Here is a 24217-nt window from a genome sequence, read left to right as displayed (position 1 = left end):
CAATCGTTAGGAAGGACATTAGCTTGGATGATGTGGAATCTATATGGTTAGAGCTGCAGAACACCAAAGGGCAAAAAACGTTAGTGGGAGTTGTGTACAGACGTCCAAACAGTAGTAGTGATGTTGGGGAGGGCATCAAACAGGAAATTAGGGGTGCGTGCAATAAAGGTGCAGCAGTTATAATGGGTGACTTTAATATGCAGAAAGATTGGGCTAACCAAACTGGAAGCAATACGGTGGAGGAGGATTTCCTGGAGTGCATAAGGGATGGTTTTCTAGACCAATATTTCGAGGAACCAACAAGGGGGAAGGCCATCTTAGACTGGGTGTTGTGTAATGAGAGAGGATTAATGAGCAATCTCGTTGTGCGAGGCCCCTTGGGGAAAGTGACCATAATATGGTAGAATTTTACATTAGGATGGAGAATGAAACAGTTAATTCAGAGACCATGGTCCAGAACTTAAAGAAGGGTAACTTTGAAGGTATGAGGCGTGAATTGGCTAGGATAGATTGGCGAATGATACTTAAGGGGTTGACTGTGGATGGGCAATGGCAGACATTTAGAGACCGCATGGATGAACTACAACAATTGTACATCCCTCTCTGGCGTAAAAATAAAAAAGGGAAGGTGGCTCAACTGTGGCTATCAAGGGAAATCAGGGATAGTATTAAGGCCAAGGAAGTGGCATACAAATTGGCCAGAAATAGCAGTGAACCTGGGGACTGGGAGAAATTTAGAACTAAGCAGAGGAGGACAAAGGGTTTGATTAGGGCAGGGAAAATAGAGTACGAGAGGAAGCTTGCAGGGAACATTAAGGCGGACTGCAAAAGTTTCTATAGATATGTAAAGACAAACATAGGTCCCCTGCAGTCAGAATCAGGCGAAGTCATAATGGGGAACAAAGAAATGGCAGACCAATTGAACAAGTACTTTGGTTCGGTATTCACTAAGGAGGACACAAACAACCTTCCGGATATAAAAGGGGTCAGAGGGTCTCGTAAGAAGGAGGAACTGAGGGAAATCCTTATTAGTCGGGAAATTGTGTTGGGGAAATTGATGAGATTGAAGGCCGATAAATCCCCAGGGCCTGATGAACTGCATCCCAGAGTACTTAAGGAGGTGGTCTTGGAAATAGTGGATGCATTGACAGTCATTTTCCAACATTCCATAGACTCTGGATCAGTTCCTATCAAGTGCAGGGTAGCCAATGTAACCCCATTTTTTAAAAAAGGAGGGAGAGAGAAAACAGGGAATTATAGACCGGGCAGCCTGACATCAGTAGTGGGTAAAATGATGGAATCAATTATTAAAGATGTCATAGCAGCGCATTTGGAAAGAGGTGATATGATAGGTCCAAGTCAGCATGGATTTGTGAAAGGGAAATCATGCTTGACAAATCTTCTGGAATTTTTTGAGGATGTTTCCAGTAGAGTGGACAAGGGAGAACCAGTTGATATGGTGTATTTGGACTTTCAGAAGGCTTTCGACAAGGTCCCATACAAGAGATTAATGTGCAAAGTTAAAGCACATGAGATTGCGGGTAGTGTGCTGATGTGGATTGAGAACTGGTTGTCAGACAGGAAGCAAAGAGTAGGAGTAAATGGGTGCTTTTCAGAATGGCAGGCAGTGACTAGTGGGGTACCGTAAGGTTCTGTGCTGGGGCCCATGCTGTTTACATTGTACATTAATGATTTGGACGAGGGGATTAGATGTAGTATCTCCAAATTTGCGGATGACACTATGTTGGGTGGCAGTGTGAGCTGCGAGGAGGATGCTATGAGGCTGCAGAGTGACTTGGATAGGTTAGGTGAGTGGGCAAATGCATGGCAGATGAAGTATAATGTGGATAAATGTGAGGTTATCCACTTTGGTGGTAAAAACAGAGAGATAGACTATTATCTGAATGGTGACAGATTAGGAAAAGGGGAGGTGCAATGAGACCTGGGTGTCATGGTACATCAGTCATTGAAGGTTGGTATGCAGGTAGAGCAGGCGGTTAAGAAAGCAAATAGCATGTTGGCCTTCATAGCGAGGGGATTTGAGTACAGGGGCAGGGAGGTATTGCTACAGTTGTACAGGGCATTGGTGAGGCCACACCTGGAGTATTGTGTACAGTTTTGGTGTCCTAACTTGAGGAAGGACATTCTTGCTATTGAGGGAGTGCAGCGAAGGTTCACCAGACTGATTCCCGGATGGCGGAACTGACATATCAAGAAAGACTGGATCAACTGGGCTTGTATTCACTGGAGTTCAGAAGAATGAGAGGGGATCTCATAGACACGTTTAAAATTCTGACGGGTTTAAACAGGTTAGATGCAGGAAGAATGTTTCCAATGTTGGGGAAGTCCAGAACCAGGGGTCACAGTCTAAGGATAAGGGGTAAGCCATTTAGGTCCGAGATGAGGAGAAACTTCTTCACTCAGAGAGTGGTGAACCTGTGGAATTCTCTACCACAGAAAGTTGTTGAGGCCAATTCACTAAATATATTCAAAAAGGAGTTAGATGTAGTCCTTACTACTCGGGGGATCAAGGGGTATGGTGAGAAAGCAGGAATGGGATACTGAAGTTGCATGTTCAGCCATGAACTCATTGAATGGCGGTGCAGGCTCGAAGGGCCGAATTGCCTACTCCTGCACCTATTTTCCATGTTTCTATGTTTCTATGACGCTACCTAACCCACACTGGACGATCGGAGACCCCTTCATGAGGCCTCCAATCACTTCCCCAACCCGGCCTCCACAACCCCAGTGATAATGCTGAAGCCGACCAAGCTGCTTGTGCCTCTCATTCTGGTTGGCTGCAGGTGAGAAATCGAGGCCTCACATGCAAATCAGGCCCTTCCGTTAAAGTCAGCAGGGCCCGCGGGAAACCCATTCTCTCAGGTTTCCCGACCACCTTGAAGCACCCCCGCATCCTCCTCAGAATGCCGGCCTATTTGTGGATTCAGCTTACACCATCTTTTCAGGTAGAATGCTCCAGATCCCAACAACTCTCTGAGTGAAAACATTTCTCCTCATCTCCCCTCTCGACATTTTTCCAATGGTTTTAAATCTTTGACCTCTGGTTATTGATCCAATGACCAGAGGGAATAGTCTTTCTCGATCTACTCGATCAAAACCTCTCACCATCATGAAAACCTCCATTAGGTCACCACTTAATCTTCTTTGTTCCAAGGAGAACAGTCCAAACTTTTCTAACTTCTCCGTATAACTGAAGTCCTTCATCCCTGGTAACATCCTGGTACACCTACTCTGTATGCTTTCTAAGGATGAATAGAAACCAGAGTCATCATTAACATCATAACAGGTGGTCCCTCGAATGAGGATGACCAGAGAGAGCGGCTAGTCCACTAAGGACACCAAGTGAAGTCAAGATGTGCACAAGTGGCCACTGGACTTTTGTTAGAAATAACCAGTTTCCTGCTCGCTCTGGTCACTTTAAATAATCAGGTTCGAGTGCAAACCAATATGGTGTGTATATTATGTTTAATCAGAGTTTAAGATGGAAGATAACACTGTTGGGGAGAAGTTAAACGAATATAGCAGGGGGATGGGAACCTATGCAGTGAGACAGAGGGAAGAAGAATGGGGGCAGAAGCAAAAGATAGAAAGAAGAAAAGTAAAAGTGGAGGGCAGAGAAACCTAAGACAAAAAACAAAAAGGGCCACATTCTGCAAAATTTTAAAGGGGCAGAGTGTGTTAGAAAGACAAGCTTGAAGGCTCTGTCCTCAATGAGAGGAGTATTTGGAATAAGGTGGATGAATTAACTGCGCCGATAGCAGTTAACGGGCATGGTGTAATTGGCATCATGGAGACATGGCTCCAGGGTGACCGAGGCTGGGAACTCAACATCCAGGGGTATTCAACATTTAGGAAGGATAGACAGATAGGAAAAGGATGCAGGGTGGCATTGCTGGTTAAAGAGGAAATTCATGCAATAGTAAGAAGGACATTAGCTTGGATGATGTGGAATCAGTATGGGTGGAGCAGCGGAATACCAAAGGGCAAAAAACATTAGTGGGAGTTGTGTACAGACTACCAAACAGTAGTCGTGAGGTTGGGGACAGCATCAAACAATAAATTAGGGATGCATGCAATAAAGGTACAGCAGTTATCATGGGTGACTTTAATCTACATATTGATTGGGTAGCCAAACTGGTAGCAATGCGGTGGAGGAGGATTTCCTGGAGTGTATTAGGGATGGTTTTCTAGACCAATATAATGAGGAACCAACCAGGGTGCTGGCCATCCTAGACTGGGTGATGTGTAATGAGAAAGGACTAATTAACAATCTTGTTGTGTGAGACCCCTTGGGGAAGAGTGACCATAACATGGTTGAATGCTTTATTAGGATGGAGAGTGACACAGTTACATAGAAACATAGAAAATAGGTGCAGGAGTAGGCCATTCGGCCCTTCTAGCCTGCACCGCCATTCAATGAGTTCATGGCTGAACATGCAAATTCAGTACCCCCTTCCTGCTTTCTCGCCATAACCCTTGATCCCCCTAGTATTAAGGACTTCATCTAACTCCCTTTTGAATATATTTAGTGAATTGGCCTCAACAACTTTCTGTGGTAGAGAATTCCACAGGTTCACCACCCTCTGGGTAAAGAAGTTTCTCCTCATCTCGGTCCTAAATGGCTTACCCCTTATCCTTAGACTGTGACCCCTGGTTCTGGACTTCCCCAACATTGGGAACATTCTTCCCAATGTTAATCCAGTTAATTCAGAAACTAGGGTCCTGAACTTAAGGAAAGGTAACTTCGATGGTTTGAGGCGTGAATTGGCTAGAGTTGACTGGCAAATGATACTTAAAGGGTTGACGGTGGATAGACAATGGCAAACATTTAAAGATCACATGGATGAACTTCAGCAATTGTACATCCCTGTCTGGAGTAAAAATAAAACAGGGAAGGTGGCTCAACCGTGGCTAACAAAGGAAATTAAGGATAGTGTTAAATCCAAGTAAGAGCCATATAAATTAGCCAAAAAAAGCAGCAAACCTGAGGACTGGGAGAAATTTAGAATTCAGCAGAGGAGGACAAAGGATTTAATTTGGAGGGGGGAAATAGAGTACGAGAAGAAGCTTGGCGGGAACATAAAAACTGACTGCAAAAGCTTCTATAAATATGTGAAGAGAAAAAGATTAGTGAAGACAAACGTAGGTCCCTTGCAGTCAGATTCAGGTGAATTTATAATGGGGAACAAAGAAATGGCAGACCAATTGAACAAATACTTTGGTTCTGTCCTCATGAGGGAAGACACAAATAACCTTCCAGAAGTACTAGGGGAGCGAGGGTCTCATGAGAAGGAGGAACTGAAGGATATCCTTATTAGGCAGGAAATTGTGTTAGGGAAATTGATGGGATTGAAGGCCAATAAATCCCCAGGGCCTGATAGTCTGCATCCCAGAGTACTTAAGGAAGTGGCCCCAGAAATAGTGGATGCATTGGTGATTATTTTCCAACAGACTGTCGACTCTGGATCAGTTCCTATGGACTGGAGGGTAGCTAATGTAACACCACTTTTTAAAACGGAGATAGAGAGAAAGCGGGTAATTATAGACCGGTTAGCCTGACATCAGTGGTGGGGAAAATGTTGGAATCAATTATTAAGGATGAAATAGCAGCGCATTTGGAAAGCAGTGACAGGATTGGTCCAAGTCAGCATGGATTTATGAAGGGGAAATCATGCTTGACAAATTTACATCTGTAGTGGGGAAAATGCTTGAAGCTATCATTAAGGAAGAAATAGCGGGACATCTAGATAGGAATAGTGCAATCCAGCAGACGCAACATGGATTCATGAAGGCGAAATCATGCTCAACGAATTTACTGGAATTCTTTGAGGATATAACGAGCATGGTGGATAGAGGTGTACCGATGGATGTGGTGTATTTAGATTTCCAAAAGGCATTCGATAAGGTGCCACACAAAAGGTTACTGCAGAAGATAAAGGTACGCGGAGTCAGAGGAAATGTATTAGCATGGATAGAAAATTGGCTGGCTAACAGAAAGCAGAGAGTCGGGATAAATGGGTCCTTTTCGGGTTGGAAATCAGTGGTTAGTGGTGTGCCACAGGGATAGGTGCTGGGTCCACAACTGTTTGCAATATACATAGATGACCTGGAAGAGGGGACAGAGTGTAGTGCAACAAAATTTGCAGATGGCACAAAGATTAGTGGGAAAGCGGGTTGTGCAGAGGACACAGAGAGGCTGCAAAGAGATTTAGATAGGTTAAGCAAATGGGCTAAGGTTTGGCAGATGGAATACAATGTCGGAAAATGAGATCATCCACCTTGGAAAAAAACACAGTGAAAGGGAATATTATTTGAATGGGGAGAAATTACAACATGCTGCGGTGCAGAGGGACCTGGGGGTCCTTGTGCATGAATTCCAAAAAGTTAGTTTGCAGGTGCAGCAGGTAATCAGGAAGGCAAATGGAATGTTGGCCTTCATTGCGAGAGGGATGGAGTACAAAAGCAGGGAGGTCCTGCTGCAACTGTACAGGGTATTGGTGAGGCCGCACCTTGAGTACCGCGTGCAGTTTTGGTCACCTTACTTAAGGAAGGATATACTAGCCTTGGAGCGGGTACAGAGACGATTCACTAGGCTGATACCGGAGATGAAGGGGTTACCTTATGATGATAGCTTGAGTAGACTGGGTCTTTACTCGTTGGAGTTCAGAAGGATGAGGGGTGATCTTATAGAAACATTTCAAATCATGAAAGGGATAGACAAGATAGAGGCAGAGAGGTTGTTTCCACTGGTCGGGGAGACTAAAACTAGGGGGCACAGCCTCAAAATATGGGGGAGCCATTTTAAAACCGAGTTGAAAAGGAATTTCTTCTCCCAGAGGCTTGTGAATCTGTGGAATTCTCTGCCCAAGGAAGCAGTTGAGGCTAGCTCATTGAATGTATTCAAGTCACAGATAGATAGATTTTTAACCAATGAGGGAATTAAGGGTTATGGGGAGAGGGCGGGTAAGTGGAGCTGAGTCCACGGCCAGATCAGCCATGATTTTTTTGAATGGCGGAGCAGGCTCGAGGGGCTAGATGGCCTGCTCCTGTTCCTAATCCCTATGTTCTTATATTCTTCTGTAAATCTTCTGGAATTTTTTGAGGAAGTGGACAAGGGAGAACCAGTGGATGTGGTGTATTTGGACTTTCAAAAGGCTTTTGACAAGATTCCACACAAGAGATTGGTGTGCAAAATCAAAGCACATGCTATTTAGGGTAATATACTGACGTAGCTAGAGAACTGGTTGGCAGACAGGAGGCAGAGAGTCGGGATAAATTGGTCCTTTTCAGAATGGCAGGCAGTTACTAGTGGAGTGCCGCAGGGCTCAGCGCTGGGACCCCAGCTCTTTACAATATACATCAATGATTTGGATGAAGGAATTGAGTGTAATATCTCCAAGTTTGCAGATGACACTAAACTGGGCGGCGGTGTGATCTGTGAGGGGGACGCTGAGAGGCTGCAGGTTGACTTGGACAGGTTAGGTGAGTGGGCAAATGCATGGCAGATGCAGTATAATGTGGATAAATGTGAGGTTATCCACTTTGGGGGCAAAAACGCAAAGACAGAATATTATCTGAATGGTGGCAGATAAGGAAAAGGTGAGGTGCAATGAGACCTGGGTGTCATGGTTCATCAGTCATTGATAGTTGGCATACAGGTAAAGCAGGCGATAAAGAAGGCAAATGGTATGTTGGCCTTCATAGCTCGGGGATTTGCGTGTTGGAGCAGGGAGGTCTTACTGCAGTTGTACAGGGCCTTTGTGAGGCTTTACCTGGAATATTGTGTTCAGTTTTGGTCTCCTATTCTGAGGAAGGACATTCTTGCTATTGAGCGAGTGCAGCGAAGGTTCACCAGACTGATTTCCAGGATTGCTGGACTTACATATGAGGAGAGACTGGATCAACTGGGCCTTTATATATTGGAGTTTAGAAGGATGAGAGGGGATCTCATAGAAACATACAAGATTTTGACGGGACGGGACAGGTTAGATGCGGGTAGATTGTTCCCGATGTTGGGGAAGTCCAGAACCAGGGGACACAATCTTACGATAAGAGGTCGGCCATTTAGGACTGAGATGAGGAGAAACTTCTTCACTCAGAGAGTTGTTAACCTGTGGAATTCCCTGCCGCCGAGATTTGTTGATGCCAGTTCATTGGATATATTCAAGAGGGAGTTAGATATGGCCCTTAAGGGTAAGGGGATTAAAGGGTATGGAGAGAAAGCAGGAAAGGGGTACTGAGGGTTTGATCAGCCATGATTGATTTGAATGGTGGTGCAGGCTCGAAGGGCCTACTCCTACACCTATTTTCTATGTTTCTATGTAATTATACAGCAAAAACATATGACCATGACAAGTCGCTGATACCGATCCGATCAGACAGATGGTTGGCGCAGGTGAGCAGTTCTCTTAGTGGTCTCTCTTCCTTCTGTCTGGAGCTTTATTCGGTAAGCATGGGAACACTCTCGAAGAGAGTTGGATCAGCCCAACTTCTGTATAGTTATCACCGTCACTGTCTGTGAGGACAAGTCCTCAGGAGGTGACTTTTATTCTCTTTATAGTGGTGGGTCTGAAATAGGATATTGACAAGACCTTTTGGCCTTTAGAGTTTCCCCTAAAAACTCAGTACCCAATGGGGCGCCGAGTTCTTTGTCTCAATTCTTGAATCAATACATAAAATAGATAAACAAGGTTCAAGTCTTAACTTAGAAACAAATGATCTTGTTCACATGTCTTTCCTGTTTATACTTTCTCAGGGTTCCTTCATTCGAATTTGTGTCTTATCTCCCTGATCCCTATCCTCTTGGGTACAATTAAAATAAGGCCTTGCCCTGTACCATCTCAACCATGAGGACCAAAGCCCGAGCTGTCTCACTTCAATCGGTCGTTACCTCTCTTTATGACCTAGCAAACTACTCCATTCCGAGATTATCTTTTACTTATCTTTGCAAGCAGTTCTGTTAAGCTAACTTCAATCCCTACCTTAGCAGTATACATAAAGTACATAAACAAGCTTCAAGTCTTAACTTAAAAACAACAGATCATCGCTTGGCAATTGTGTATCATCATCATAGGTGGTCCCTTGAATGAGGATGACTTGCTTCCACAAGTTCACAGGTATTTCGATGAAGGACTCGATGTTCCAGTCCTGAACTCCAATTGAGGGGGAGGAAAATGCCTGTGCGTGAATTATTTTTTTTTAATGTGTGGTGACCGTTGCACACCAGCCACCACATGGGCTTGACAGAGCTAGGTCTTGGTCCAGAGGCAAGGATTACCCAAGACGACTGGAGACCTGCTCTGCTGCACGACCTAGTGTGCATACATATCACAGTGTGGGCTGACCCATGCTGCTGCTGGGCCCTCGGCTCTTCTGGGCCCCGTACCCTCATCTGTTGCGCCTCTGCCACAATCTCTCACCGCTCTCCGCCAATTGAAGGTTAATTGAAGGTTTTGGCAACAATGCCGTACATAATGAACTACACAAGTAGTACAACAACCCGCTACAAATGAGGCATGTTCAGTTATTTAACTGCCGTCGTAAATTTTAAAGAAAATTTCACGTCTAGGTGATGTAGAACAGAATTTTGGTGGCCTATAAAAACTGACAATTCATTTTTTTTTTAAAAGCCAGAGGACCCAAAGGTGATACTTTCTATTATGCAAACAAGACAATATCTTGCACACTTACAAAAACAGCAACGTATTCAGTTTTTTTAAAGTCCACGATTAAGGTTGTAAAGCAAGGTTATAAGGAAAAAAACAAAAAACTTCTTAACCAAAGTATTTGAAATATACACAATGCATAATTTTAGCAAAAATAATAATTCTGTGAAAACATTTTTAATTTACAATAGGGTGCATAATTCTTCAACAACTTTCAAAAGTGTACAATGGGTCATTTCCCCAACAAGGAAAGTGAAAAGGTTGCTCAGGTAATAAGCAGCACTACTATACAGAGCACAGGTGTAAATGGATTTTAAAACATGCATGTGTGGAGAGCAATGATACTGGGGAAACTGAATTTTTTCCCTATTTCGCCATTAATTGCATGAAGGATTTTGAGATGTGGCAAAACTTTCAATTCTGCAAAAAGGTTACAGTTAGAATATTAACTTCTGTTTTCTCTTTCCCCGTGCTAATGGACTGTGCATTTCCAGCATTTTGTGTTTTTATTTTAGAGTTCCAACTTATGCCATGTTTTTTTTTATTATTGGTTCTCCTCATACATTATTTTTAAAAAAACAGACCCTTCATTTGAACCCAGGACATATCCATTTCCTTCAAACAGGTTGATCTAATTTGTATTTTATCCTCATAAATCGAGCAGTGGGTTTTAAGTGTAAGATTGTGTACAGTACAGAATGCTATACCATCTGCTGGCAACCAAAATATACCAGCCTGAGGAGACTCTTGGTCTCCAGCTCTAACACAACCCTGTAAACACAGCATTATTCGCATCACAGTTTCATTTACATAACCATATGTTTTTAGATATCCCTAATTTCTAACACTATATCCTGAGTAGTAGAAGGTTAGATGCATGTTTCCCACTATTTTAATAATGCTTCTTATTGGTTCCCAGCTGTGGTTAAAAGAAAAGTAGGATCTACTAAAACAGGCAAATTGGAGATGTCTAGCTCAAGTAAAAAATAAGAATAATCTCGTAGGAATTTTGTATTGGAGACTGCTGAGGGAGTCAATGCCTATATTTAACCCAGCTTTACAGCAGGTTGATCATCGACAATAATCACAGGCGGCGGCGGAATGTTGCCGTGAGAGCTATGCACCAAGTCAAATGATGCATGTCCAATTCCAATGAATCTTCCAGGGTCAGAACTAATTTTATATTCCAAGCAAACTCCCGGCATATAATTCATCATTCAGTCAGCTTGCTGAATCAGGGATGGGAGTTCAGGTGTTGGAGTTTTTTGCTTGCACCTATTTGAAAGAAAATTTCTTCCGTTTTTTTTAAAAGTTGGCGGAAAGATAATGGGATGTTGGCATGGCAGCTTGCAGTAATGGAAGTCCAAGTCACACACCATCCTGACTTGGACAGTTAACCTGGGTTGCTTCATCACCAGTGGGTCATAATCCTGGAATTCCCTACCTAACACCACCATGAGAACACCATTATCACAAGGACTGTAACGGTCCAAGGAAAAAGTCCACCAATGGTCAGGACAACTACGGATGGGCAATCAATGTTGAAGGGGTTAAAAATCATTACTATTTCTAAAATTTGTGGCTATGCTTAGAGAAATGTGGCGCCGAAAAATATAACTCTCAAGAAGATAGTATCTGGCACATGTCCCAGTACAAACCAACTTATCGTATTAAAACCAGAAAACTGGTTGGGGTGGAGACAGTAATCATAGAAAAAACAAACTGCAAGGTTAGCTAGGAGTCACATAGAATGGTACGAGTTAACGGAAGACAAAGAATGATTATGACATCCCAGCTTTGTCTGTCAAACCTAATCAAGGAGATAGTCACACAAGACAAATGGGTCTGGGAAGGAGTTCACAGAAATGATGTAGCACGTGACTAATCAGATAAGAGGCGCACGGGATGATGTAACAAAATTATATGTATCAATAAAACTGCTGTAGTTGTATGCACCAATTAAATTGTTGTAGGTAGGCGAGGACTTGTGATGCATTAGGGAAACAAACAATGAAAAACTTCCACGCATAGCTTCATGATTTTGTATGTATTTTGAATGTATAAAATAGCAGCCCCGCAGCTGCTTGGAAAGAATGGCTGGTTGGGTTACCGAGTTACTGAACTCGTGTAGAAGCTGTCTCTCCGTCGATCGAGTGCTTTATAATAAACGATTATTTTCTCCAAAACAGACCTGTGTTGAGTATCTTTGTATTACTCCACAACAAATGTGGATGGATGACATCCCAAGAACTAATGGAAAATAAACAGCTGCAGAAAGACATTAAAATGGGAAGGGAGGATGGTCAACCTGTTTGGTACAGTGAGGCCTTGGACAACATGGACCATTTTCCATACCTCAGGAGCTTACTGTCAACAAGGGCAGACATTGACGGTGAGGTCCAACACTGCCTTCAGTGTGTCAGTGTAGCTTTCAGTCGCCTGAGGAAGAGAGTGTATGAAGACCAGAACCTCAAACCCGGCACCAAGCTCATGGTCTACAGAGCAGTGGTGATACACGCCCTCCTATATGGCTCAGAGACATGGACTATGTGCAGTAGGCATCTCAAAACACTGGAGTAGTTGCACCAACGTTGCCTCCGCCAGATCCTGTAAATCCTTTGGCAGCATAGGCGCACCAACGTCAGTGTTCTCGCTCAGGCCAAAATCCCCAGCATCGAAGCATTGACCACGCTCGATCAGCTCCATTGGACGGGCCAAATAGAATGCATGCCTGACACGAGACTCCCAAAACAAGCGCTCTCCTCGGAGCCCCAGGTGGTCAGAGGAAATGTTTCAAGGACTCTTCGCCGAGAGCAAGCTGAAGCCAACCGTCGATAGTGGAAGGAGCACGTGGCAACCTAACCACCCCAACCTCCTGTTCCTCCAACTAGCATCTGCCCCACCTGTGACAGAGAGTGTAGGTCCCATATTGGACTCTTCAGTCACCTGAGAACTAATTTATAGTGTGAAAACAAGTCATCCTCGAGTCCGAGGGACTGCCTATGATGATAATGGTGATGATCTCATGGGAGGCTGGTCAAAAAGAGCCAGGCAGTCGGTAGCATAAGACATCAATTTGGTTGACATCACTCAGATGCTGGTGCTAAATATGTTTCTGGAGCTAAAGGAAATAACCAAGGTAAGGTGACCCGCATCAAATACTTGAGACAAAGAGTAGGATTTTCGGTTGTCTAACACCTCAGTTAGCGGCCAGAGGGGGCGTTAATGGGAGCGTAAGAGCTTAGCGACCGGGGGTGCAAACCAGTAGCACCCGAGTGCTGACAATCAGTGTGATCCTGACATCAGTTCTGGCGCAACACCCACGCTTGTGCCCCAGTCGGTAAATTAGGTGCGGCTGCTTCATTTAGCGGCTGTCAAGTACAACGTCTGGAAAAATAGTGGGTACAGACTTGCAGAGTTGTTAACTGGTGGCTACTTAAAAGGATAAGAAAGCGCTTCCATCGGAGGTCACAGTAAATGCAAAGTTTACACACAGTACGGTGGTGAGCCTCCGAATTTCCAGCGGCAGATAGACATACTAGTTGAGCTTGAGAGAAACTTATTTCTAAAACTTTAATGGGGGCATTACTTGTTGGCCAGAATCGCATTCTGCATGTTCTAGCAAGGCGTTGTGAAGACAGAGGGGCTGTTGGTCATGTTGGCGGCCAAAGGAGGAGAGCCCCTAAGCGTCGGCGCAAGAGGCCTTACCCCTGTCGTCTTTACTGGCGCCAATACCCATAAGAATATAAGAACATAAGAAATAGGAGCAGGAGTAGGCCATTCAATAAGATCATGGCTGATCTGATCTTGGATTCAGCTCCACTGTCCTGCCTGTTCCCCTTCACTCCCTTATCACTCAAAAATCTGTCTATATGCTCCTTAAATATATTCAATGGCCCAACCTTCACAGCTCTCTGGGGCAGAGAATGCCAACGATTCATTACCCTCTGAGAGAAGAAATTCCTCCTCATCTCAGTTTTAAATGGGCGGCCCCTTATTCTGAAACTATGCCCCCTAATTCTAGATTCCCCACGAGGGGAAATATCCTCTCTGCATCTAACTTGTCGAGCCCCCTCAGTATCTTATATGTTTCAATAAGATCACCCCTCATTCTTCTGAACTCCAATGAGTATAGGCCCAACCTACTCAACCTTTCCTCATATGTCAACCCCTTCATCTCAGGAATCAACCTAGTGAACCTTCTCTGAATTGCCTCCAATGCAAATATATCTCTCCTTAAATAAGACCAAGACTGTATGCAGTACTCTAGGTGTGGCCTCACCAATACCCTGTACAGATGCAGCAGGACTTCTCTGCTTTTATACTCCATCCCCTTTGCAATAAAGGCCAAAGATCCATCTGCCTTCCTGATTACTTGCTATACCTGCATACTAACTTTATGTGCTTCATGCACAAGGACCCCCAGGCCCCTCTGTATTGCAGCATTTTGTAATTTCTCTCCATTTAAATAATAATTTGCTTTTTTATTTTTCCTGCCAAAGTGGATAACCTCACAATTTCTCACATTATACTTCATCTGCCAAATGTTTGCCTACTCACTTAGCCTGTCTATATCCCTTTGCAGATTTGTTATGTCCTCCTCTTAATTTGCTTTCCCACCCATCTTTGTATCATCAGCAAACTTGGCAACATTACACTCGGTCCCTTCATCCAATGCATTAACATAGATTGTAAATAGTTGATGCCGGCCCCTGTGGCACCCCACTAGTTACCGATTGCTAACTGGAAAATTACCTATTTATCCCGACTCTTTGGTTTCTGTTAGTTAACCAATCCTCTATCCCTGCTAATATATTACCCCAACCCCGTGAACTCATAACTGGACCTGTCCAAGGGGCAGTGTGTCAGAATGCTGCACTTCCGAAAGGAGGTCATTGCAGAGATATGCCATCTCCTGCAGCAAAAACCTGCAGCCTTACATCGGCACCAGGACTGTGCTGCCCATTGCAGTGAAGGTCACGATGGCACTCACCTTCTATGCCTCCGGCTCCTTCCAGGCTGCATCAGGGGACATATGCGGCATCACACAATTCGCAGCACATTGCTTCATCCGCGACATCACACAGGCTCTCTACACATGCAGAATGGACTTCATTACCTTGCCGTTGACCACGGAAAAACAGGATGAGCATGCATGTAGGTTTTCCAGGATAGCGGGCTTCCCGAGGATGCAAAAAAGCAATTGACTGCATGCACATGGCTTTGCGAGCACCATTCCAGATTGCAGAGGTCTTTAGAAACAGAAAGGGATACAACTCCGTGACCACACGTAACACATCCTCACAGTCAATGCTCGCTATCCTGGAAGCGCACATGATGCCTTTATCCTGTGGGAGAGCACTGTGCCTCGACTGTTTCAGCCCCCACGGTAAGGCCGAGGCTGGCTGCTTGGGGACAAGGAATATGGCTTGGTCACCTGGTTAATAACCCCCCCTCTGTAATTCCACCACAGAGTCGGAGGAACACTGCAATGAGAGCTATGCCACAACATCATAGAGCAGACTGTACGGGTGCTGAAGCAGCGATTCCAATGCCTGGACCACTCTTGAGGCAGCCTTCAATACTCCCCTTAACAGGTCTCACTATTCATTGTGGTGTGCTGCATGCTGCACAACTTGGCCATCATGAGCGCCCAGGCCTTGCTCGTGGGGATCGCAGGCCCACCTCAGGAGAAAGAGGAGAAGGGGAGAAGGGGGAAGAGGAGGAGGAACAGGAGTGTGCCACACCCCGAATGTTCAGCAACACGATGAGGACCAGCAGCATCCACGGAGGAGGCAGTGTGCCAATGTTGGCGACGGTAGGGCTATTTGGTGGCGGCTCATAAGGGAATGCTTTGCTTAAATGGAGTGAGCTGAGGGATGCAGCTAATAACGAGCGTGTATTGTGGCACAATAATGCCACCTCTCCATTGCAAGTCAACAGTCATACACCAGAGGCTGAAGGAAACGTTCAACATTACATTTTATTCCATTATTGCAAACACATCCCTCAAACAGCCCCAAAAACCCCACCCCCCTCAAACAAAACACAATGGGACACCCACGCTTTCAAATAATACAACGGATGAATAACATTTACAACATATGTACACAGACCCCACCCCTCAAAGAAAACAAAATGGGACACCTGCCCCTTCAAATAATACAACAGATGATTAACATTTACACTTTTCTACATAGGGCCCATCAGTGGATCTTGCTTAGACATTCCCCCCCCCTCTGCCTCACCCCCTCCCTCGCCTACTGCTCCTCCTCAATGGGTCCTCAGTGCCCGCAGCAAGGTCGGTTGAAGGCTGCTGTGTATCTGTGGGAGATACAGATGGCCTGGACCAGCTCTGGGTGTGGAAGACTCAGCTGCTAAAAGCCCCACCTGAGAATGGAAGGCAGCAGTGTGGGATGGCTGGGGTGCAGACCGCAGCAGGTGCAAAGGCAGAATGGCAGTGTCGGGAGACTGAATGATGTCCTACTGAGAGAGGACATCATGTTCCATCTCGATCAATGGCCTGCCACTCACCTGGGGCAGAGCCTCAGCATCCAGAGCAATTTGTTGCAGCATAGATTGCTGGCCTACTTCGGCACCGTTACCTCCCCGTTGGACTGATGGGACCCCAAGACACGATGGCAGCAGTCAGTGCTTGCGTGGCATCAATTTGACCCTGCACCAGAGCAGACAGCGCATTGATGCCACCACACACTGATGACATAGCAGAATGCAGGTGTTGCATGGTCTCGGCCTGCCGCTCAAGGGCTACAGCCACATCAGCCTTGGCCCGCGCCATCATGCCTTGGACCCCATGGTCACTTGTGGCATCGAGCATCTGTTGTAATCAGCCAAGGATGGGCTCAATGGGCCCACAAATCACAAATGCCAAGGTTGAGGCGGCCTCCGCCACATTCATCGCAAGTGCATCGACACTCGGCAGGATCCTCCCCAATGCACCCATGAGCTCGCGGTGCACCTGCATTGACTCCCTGGACATAGCCTCCAAGTCCAGGTGCTCATCTGCCTGTCTGTGAGCAGGACTCATGGGCTGACTTATCCTCTGGAGAGCTGGTCCCTGAGCTTCCCCTCGCGCTGGGCATTGCTGCAGGCCACTGGGGCCAGGAGCCTCAGGTTCAGCTAACCCCAGGAAGATGGCCTCTTCAACCGAGGTGCTCTCCCCACTTGATCCAACTGTGGATATCTCGCCCTATCCCGGCACACTACTCTCCACCTCCTCCTCCTCCTCATCTTCCCCGTCATCTGAAGACCTAGACTGACGGGCAGGCTGCGGCTCTTCTGGCTCATCGGCTGTAAGCACAAAGCAACATAAGTGTGGTTATCAGCTGGGGAGGGAGCAGGAAGGCTAGAAGGAGGGGGGCATCGTTATTTTGGCTGCCGCATGTTGTAAGGCATGTGGGCTCAAGGCTAAGGGTCTCACACAAAGCGTCCGTCTCACTCACATACCATCACTGTCGAGCGGGGGCTCTGCCTCACCACCCTCCATCGCCATGACTGCAGCGCCCAGGAGGGCGGACACTCGCTCCTCCTCGTCGGTCAGATCCTAGAGGTAGGGTTCATCTCTGCCCCTATGATGCAGCTCACGCATATTGTGCACGAGTTTGACCTGTAATGACAAAAGTAAAAAGTTGTCAGTGGCTGTATAGGTTCTGGTGTGGTACATGTGTCTGCAGTAGGGTACTCGCGAGTAACATGAGGAAGTCTGCATATCAGCATTTCATCCTGCGCGGCATCGCCCAGTGGATGTGTAAACGATGCGTCTAGGGCACAAGCAACTACCAGTAAGTATGAGGCTCAGGACTGTGAGCGCATATGAAGAGTTGAAAGGTGCTGCTAGGTGGGCTCAAGCTGAGTAAGGAACTAGAACGTGAGAGATGCTTGGTTGGGCAGGGCATGTCTGGTGAGGCGATGGAGGGGTCTCAGGCTGGCTTCAGCAAAGAACCAGGGGACATAGTCTAAGGATAAGGGGTAAGCCATTTAGGACTGAGATGAGGAGAAACTTCTTCACTCAGAGAGTGTTAACCTGTGGAATTCCCTACCGCAGAGAGTTGTTGATGCCAGTTCATTGGATATATTCAAGAGGGAGTTAGATATGGCTCTTACGGTTAAAGGGATCAAGGGGTATGGAGAGAAAGCAGGAAAGGGGTACTGAGGTGAATGATCAGCCATGATCTTATTGAATGGTGGTGCGGGCTCGAAGGGCTGAATGGCCTACTCCTGCACCTATTTTCTATGTTTCTATGTTTCTAAGAGCATGGCCTGGTAGACATAAAGGGGTAGGCAGTGCAAAGTCTTTACATTGTGTGAGAGAGTGAAGCTAACATGAAAGCATTGGAAGTTGAATGGAAAGGGTACTCATGTTGACAACTGTAGTATGGCCATTGAATGTATTGTGACATTGGGTCGCTATTGTGGGCACCGCGCTCTGGGCTGTAAAGTGCTCAGCCACCTCCCTCCAGAGCCTTCTCAAATCCCGAGGCGCTGACATTCGTCCCCCTCCAGGCTGTAGGGCACTCCAGCGACTCTCCAGTCCCTCCAGCAAGGCTTCAAGGGCGGTGGGTGAGAAGCGGGTAGAAAGCTGGCGTCCTCCTTGCGCCTCCATTTTAGCACTCTGAAGACCCTGTGCTGAAACTGCGCATGCATGAACTTGGGTTGCCGCGCCTTTAAGACTCGGCTGTTCCGCGCATGCGCAATGGGTCCGCCAAATTTACCGACCAAACTTTTGATGTGGCCTCCCCAGCTGTAGTGTGCAATTGCTGATTTAGCACCCCTGTTAGCTCCTCATCCGATTCTGAAGAATTTCTGGGCTGAGGGCGCAAACTTTTTCAAGGCGCTAAAATTACCACTCCACCTGGGTTAACACCACGACAGAGGCCCGACCGAATTTGCACCTCAAAATGTTTCACAGAGGGTCGCGAATCTTTGGAATTTTCTACCTCAGAGAGCTGTGGAAGCTGAGTCATTGAATATATTCAAGGCTGAGATAGACAGATTCTTGAACTATAGGGGAGTCAAGGATTATGGGGAAGAGGCAGGAAAGCGGAGTTGAGGCCAAGATCAGATCAACCATGATCTTATTGAATAGCGGAGCGGGCTCGAGGGGCCGTAAGGCCTATTCCTGCTCCTATTTCTTATGTTCTTTTACTCAGTTTCACCTTAACTACTGCCTTTTGTTCTATAGCCTTTGTAATGTCTATTGTGTGCTGCAGAAAACTACAAATTCAAGTTGCAACTTATCATTGAAACTGACCCAGTTGCGAGGCAGAGGAGTTTGGGAAGGGAACTGTAGAGGACCAAGTGGCTGGAAGCACAGCTGCCAACGATGCTACACCTAAGTAATATTTCAAGGTGTGTTACACAGTTGGCATTCTCATATCTACTTCTCTACTGTCCTTTTTTTTTATTTTGGAGTGACTTAGGTTTAATGGAGATTTAGGAATTTTGTTTCCTCACCAACTTTCTCTACAAACTTTCTCACCTCCCCTGTTCTGAAGGAGTTAATTCCTTGTTGGGCCGTGAGGGGTGATTACACGATCCAGTTCTCCCACTGGGGAGTGGCACTCGCAGAGATTGCATCTTTGCAATTCAAGGACACGTACCTATGATTTTTCACCTATTAAAATTAATGGACAAAAACAATGGGTTGTGAACCTGCTGTGCACTGCCTGCTGTTGCATGCTGCTGGGAATAACAGATCCGATAATCATCCCTATGGTTCCGTGACTGTGCGTCTCCCCTCCAATTGGCTATTAATCATGTGTTTGCCTTTAGAAAGAGTCTCAGCAGTGTAAATGTAATAATTTAGAGACAGTCCCTTAAAATCAGTATGCATCATTGCACATGTCAATCAAGCACAAGTGGTTGGAACAGACTGGAGGAATAAGTCTAGTGAGAAGGAGGTTGTAGATGGCAGAGAGCTGTTTGTCTGAATGTAAAGATGTCCAAAGTAATAAGCAACAAAGATAAATCTAGTTGATATTACTTTATCATTTGATGGCAAATTATTATGAAAGCTCAAAACAATACAGACATAAAAATGACACATACGGGTAGAAATTACTGTTGCCAATATTATCAGAGGAAGACTTCAAATTTTTGGATCGGATTCCTTTCTGCTATTTTAATGGAGCCATTAAACCAATTAAAACAGCAGACAGAGTAAAATTAGAAGAATGCGTAAAGAGATTGTCTGCTAATATCAGCAACTGCAATTTTTACCATATCGTCTCAGAGATGTTGAATGAAAACGGAAAGTAGGGGTGAAGAACCACAGTAAGTAATTGAGTAATGTGAGTTTGTGGAGTAATATACATTGATACTGGAAATAAAATTAAACCATGTGTTCAAATGTAATCCTCCAAAATGGAGACAGAAGTGGATTAGCTCAACCTCCAACCTAATGTGATTGCATATTATTGGGAAAGTAGCTCTAGATAATTATAATAACTTCAGGTTTGAGGAAAAATAAATTGTGCTACTTGATGTAATGGTAAATAATGTTGAAAGAAATAAGGCTAAAAGTCCGAAATGAAACAGCAGTTAGGTAAGGTACAAATTTCCACATGAACTGAATATGGTGAAACCATCGTTCAATATAGAACGGAATTAGGAATTCACGGAAAGAACTGTGAATTGGCAGAATCACTAATTATGATGGGATCATTTGTGAATTAGCAGATAATTCTCTCAGTGAAAGGCTGCTGAGGTAATAAGATTTAACGTCAGACAAATAGGGCAACGGAAACAATAACATAACAGATTGAAGCATTGTGCAGGGAGGGAAATGGAATTATAGGCAATAGTTTGCAAGGATTCAACAACAGTCAAATGAGATTTCTTTCTAAAAATGAGGGGGAAAAAGAGAAGCTTGTGTGGACAGTATGGAATGTGATATAGTTGGGAAAGCAAGCATGAAATGGAATAAAAATAACCACTCCAAAAATATCAACTACATAGCCTTCATGGACAGAAAGAATTTACACCTAATCACCGTTTAGGAGGCTGCTATGCATATAGGAACATAGGAACAGGAGGAGGTCATTCAGTGCCTCGAGCTTGTTCCATCATTCAATTAGATCATGGCTGATCTGTATCTTGACTTACTTTACCCACCTTAGTTCCGTAATCCTAAATACCCTTACCTAACAATAATCTATCAATCACAGTTTTGAAATGTTCAATTGACCTATCCTCAATGGCTTTTTGGAGGAGAGAGTTCAGGATTCCCGCCACCCTTTGTGTGAAGAAGTATTTCCCAACAGCACCGCTCAAGGGCCTGGCTCTAATCTTAAGGTTATGCCACCTTACTCCGGACTTCCCCACCAAAGGAAATAGTTTCTCTCTATCTGCCCTATCAACTCCTTTAATCATCTTTAGCACCTCAATTAGATCACTCCTTAATCTTCTACACTCAAGGGAATACAGGCCGAGCCTATGCAACCTGTCCTCATAATTTAACCCTAGTATCATTCTAGTGAATCTGCACAGCTAGGAATCAGACATATTTACCTATACTGTGTGACATTCTGAATGCCTGCATTATTTGAAGGAGAATAAGGATGGCTTTTATGCTATCCTCTGCACCCAGGGCAGCAGAGGAGCACCTTGGACTGAAAGCTTCTGCATTTGTTTGCTGTTCCTTAGCTGCCACCATCGTATTCAGGAAAAGTCCGCAATGCAGCGGAGGCATAATTAAAAGTGGCCGCAAAAAGTGGTGTACAATTGACGCAAATAGTACCTCCCAGCGTCTGGATCCCAGATCCTAATTTAGGTTTGTGCCTTGGCTGATGGGTCCACAAGAAATGTCTGCTAAAGTGAGAAGCACACTCACCTTCACCTCACTTCTGATCTCAGTGAGTATTTTCCCATTTGCATTGGAGTATGAGAAGCAGAATGATTGCATTAACTCAGTCAGTGGCTCACTGCCTTAGCTGCAAATTGTGTTTTTACTGCCTTTAGCCCCATATAGAGCCCCCATTTTTTATGCATCTTATGGAGCAGGTCCACCATATCTTCTGCCATCTTGTCCACATGCCTCTGTGGTGCCATTTTGAAGAATTAGCCCAATTATTTTCCAACAGCACTATTTCCGTTTCCCTTTTTATGATCAGCTGCAGCCCTTTAAGAGCTGCTGCCATGGCAGATTATGCACTTCCTAACCAGATGTACTGTCAGCTGAGCTCTTCGGGCAAGCATTACCTGTGCCAAAGCCGATTCAAATTACGGGAAAAGACTTCCATCACAAAATTCAGAATGGTTGGTCCCCTTGCCACCAGCAGTGTTGCAACTGCGTGATGGTTTTCACAAAACCAGAGCATAGATGCCACACAACCAACACAACTCACAAGCACACAGGCCAAATCATGCCAATAATATTCAGTAATCATACAATGGATTAAATAACTGCACTCATTTGAACATTCTACTGAGTATTCATTTGGCTATAATTAAGCTGGAGATCAATAAAACATGACAATAAATTTGAAGAACTGATCGCATGAAGAAGAGCAGGGGAGTTCTCCCCAGGGCCGATATTGATCACCAACATCACTAAAAAGAGATTATCTGGTCATTACTCCTTGCTGTTTGTGGGAGCTTGCTGTGTGAAAATTGGCTGCCGCATTCCTACATTGCAACCGCGACCACACATCAAGAATACTTCATTGGCTGTAAGGTGCTTTGGGACATCCTGCGGTCATGAAAGGCGCTATATAAATGCTAAGAGACTGTGGAGCGATGTGATCGGGGCCCAGCTGCAGTACGGGCCAGCCCACACTGCGATATGTGTGCGCACTAGGTCCGTGCAGCAGAGCAGGTCTCCAGACACCTTGGGTAACCCTTGCCACTGGACCAAGACCTAGCTCTGTCAAGCCCATGTGGTGGCTGGTGTGCAACAGCCACCACACGTTAAAAAAAATCCATGCACAGGCATCTTCCACCCTTCAGGACGTAGTTCGGGATCCGGAACATTAGGTCCATCATTGAAACACCTGTGAACTTTTTGACGTGGAAGCAAGTCATCCTCAAGCCGAGGGACCGCCTATGACGATGGTATATAAATGAAAGTTAGTTTGTTGTTCATTCACAGAGGCGAGTCTATTACCATTAAGCCATGCTTACATGTAGAGGCTTGTACTGACACTTGGAAGCTCATGTTGTCACTTGAACATCCCATTAGTATGCTCAAGCTGAGATTCTGTTGTGTCACAGATCATAGGTGTGTCTTACGCAAAAGGTGCAGTTTCTTTTCACAAAGGATACAGCAATTGATGCTGAGTTTCACAGCTACATTGTCTGAGAGACTGCAGATAAGTGTGAAGGTTCTGGGACTGCAGTGGTGAGAATGATGGAGAGTTTATGTTTGGACATTAGTGAGTTAATAAGAAATTTACTGGAGGATGTTACCTCCACAGACATGATGGATTCTTATTGACCTACCACTTGAAACCATTCGATTGAGTAACATCTCCCCATTTCTGTACCACAGGAGACCCACTAATCAGTCAATTACAGTGGATAAAACTTGTAATTTATCTAACTACTGAGTTTGTTGAGCCAAGTACTTGGCTCCAGTTTTCAGTTTTCTACAGGATTTGACAAGGTTTGATTCCTTGACTCAGTTTTCAACTGAATCATCCTGTTGAAATTCCAATAAATTCTTACGAGTACCAACACACTCCCAGGAACCTTCCAAAGTTGCCACAGAAATAATAAAAGCTGGCCTTATGAATTTTGCATGTGTGAAGCTTTAAACATGAACCGCTTAGGTTTTATAGCCTCTGGCAAGCTCCACGTAAAGTGCAGCGTAAACTTTCGAGTTCCAATATTGATCACCCAAAGTAGACCATAAGTCACAGCGTGAACTTTTATATTCTAATTTCTTAACAGAGCATCACCTGATGAAGAAGCATTGAAGAATTTCCAGAACTGGCATAACATAGTTTAACAGTGTGATAGTTTTAATGTCATTTATACTTGTAATGAAATGGCTTTGTGGAAAGCATGGGAGTAAATTAAAAGAAAAAGATTCCTACTGCAAGTAATTTTCCCATAAAAAGTCAGTTTGAGTAAATACAACAGGAAGCTGTTGCTTGCTGAGTAAAAGCAGCATGTAGTTAATAATTACAGCTTAGTGCCTACTCCCTGATGGAACAGCAGATTTATACCTAGATTTATAGTATAGGGCGTGTACAGCACTAAATAAGTGTCAGAGCATGATGCTTCTGGTGCATTGTGATTGTAAGATGCCCTGCAGAATCTGTTTAATATCTGCAGGCGTTGGTTAACTTTGTGTAATAATAGGGTATATTTTATGAGACGCCTGGTGGGAGTTCTTGTTTGGCATAAAACTGATAAGAACATAAGAAATAGGAACAAGAGTAAGCCATTCGACCCTCCGAGCCTGCTCCACCATTCTATAAGATCATGGCTGATCTACCTCACTCCACCTTCCCGTCCAATCCCCATATCCCTTGATTCCCTTAGTCTCTAAAATCTATCGACCCCTGTTT

General features: G+C 44.8%; 1 long non-coding RNA gene across 1 annotated transcript in view; it reads right to left on the bottom strand.

Annotated features, from left to right (window-relative positions):
* Nucleotides 1-24217, bottom strand: part of LOC139263999 (uncharacterized) — a 130481-nt gene that overhangs the window by 2199 nt on the left and 104065 nt on the right. Inside the window, exon 2 of the long non-coding RNA XR_011593270.1 lies at nt 3127-3263. This is a non-coding gene — a long non-coding RNA (uncharacterized lncRNA). The remainder of the gene's footprint in view (nt 1-3126; nt 3264-24217) is intronic.

The sequence above is a fragment of the Pristiophorus japonicus genome, chromosome 5 (genome assembly GCF_044704955.1).
Source record: "Pristiophorus japonicus isolate sPriJap1 chromosome 5, sPriJap1.hap1, whole genome shotgun sequence".
Taxonomy (NCBI): Eukaryota; Metazoa; Chordata; class Chondrichthyes; family Pristiophoridae; genus Pristiophorus; species Pristiophorus japonicus.
Note: the sequence above shows the minus strand (reverse complement) of the source record. Positions and strands in the feature narration are given on the sequence as shown.